Below are 1,452 nucleotides of genomic sequence, written 5' to 3' on the forward strand. Positions count from 1 at the left end.
TTCACCCTCTGCAATGCTGTCGGAAAAATAACCACTGCTGTGGTTGCCTGTGGCGCTAAAACATTGTTTCCACCGATCTGATACCAATTATCTCGCGGGCGTTAGGGTCGGCCGCCACTGTGACCATCGAGATTGAGTGCTTGCGCGCCACAAAGTCAATTGCCTTCCTCCGTGGGTGCATCAAGGACAGCAACAGAAACACATGTTATATTTGCGTGCAAAACGTCAGTTTTCAGCTGTAGCAACAAAAAATAAAATTTACCAGTTTTGATTGCTATATTAATAATAGAAATTAACTCGTCGATATTGGATAGTCCAAAAAATAAAAAATTTGAATTGGAGGACCGGGGTATCGATCCCCGTACTTCACGCATGCGAAGCGCGCGCTCTGCCATTTGAGCTAGACCCCATCTCTCTTCCACTTCTTGTTTTTATTACAAAATTCCACGTGACAATCTGAAATTTTGCACTACTAAAAATGGATACCCCAGTTCTCGCGTCCAGTGCCCCCGACGGCACCGGCACCACGGCCCCCGCCGCTCCGACCACCGCCCCGAACCGCTGCCCCGCCATCCCACGACCCTGCGCCCCGCAACTGACCCCCTGCCAGCTCACCCTCCCGCCTGAGAGATCCGGAGAGCCGGCACCACCCAACGCTCCTACGCCCAGGTGCTCCCCCAGACATTGGCTCCGCCAACAGCTCTGCCAGCGGCACCACCATGCCCAGAGGCGCACCAGCTCGCAAGACCCAGCGCGAGCTCGAGCTTGAACTCTACCCGGCGCTGACTGTGCCCACCCTGTCGCTCCACATCCCCAATGGACGCCCCAAACAGATGATAGCAGCTGTTAGTCGCCATGTCTTCGAGAGCATGGACCTGCCTGGAAACCTGGATCCCCGGGACCCGCGCAACCCCATCAGCTCCTTTGCGTTCGAAAAACATGCAATTAACGTGGTGTTTAAAACATTAGACAACGTGGCAAGTATAATACCATTCCCTCTCATGTGGGAGGGAATGGAGTATAAATGGCACTCTAAACACGGCAGCATCTCTGTCCTCGCCCTCCTCGGCGCACCCACCACGGCCACGCCCTCAAAGCTGAAGGGAGCCCTGAAGGAATTTGGCATTTTCACCCATGTTGACTCACTATTGTGCGCAGGCTATGCAACTGGAAACTGGATTGGATTCTTCCACCCCAAGGCCGGTGCTAAGCCGCACCCAAAGACAATCCGCCTCAACTATACCACCCAGGACATCAGAATAGTGGACTTCTCAGACACAATCGAGTGTGCACACTGCGGACATGTTGACGTCTCGCCATGCAGCTGCACACAAGCCACCGGCCATTGTGTCAAGAGGCGCTGCAGAGCCCAAGGCCAACGCGCAGCACCCCGCCCAATCAACCACCACCGCCGACGCTAGCACCATGGAAGCAGATATCCCCAGCCCTATT

General features: G+C 54.6%; 1 non-coding gene across 1 annotated transcript; it reads right to left on the bottom strand.

Annotated features, from left to right (window-relative positions):
* Window positions 1-337: 337 nt before the first annotated feature.
* BX661DRAFT_t173 lies at window positions 338-410 on the bottom strand. Its single transcript has one exon. It is a non-coding gene; the product is annotated as a tRNA-Ala (tRNA).
* Between the last annotated feature and the right edge of the window lie 1,042 nt (window positions 411-1,452).

The sequence above is a fragment of the Kickxella alabastrina genome (assembly GCF_025024165.1).
Source record: "Kickxella alabastrina strain RSA 675 chromosome Unknown BX661scaffold_132, whole genome shotgun sequence".
NCBI lineage: Eukaryota > Fungi > Kickxellomycota > Kickxellomycetes > Kickxellales > Kickxellaceae > Kickxella > Kickxella alabastrina.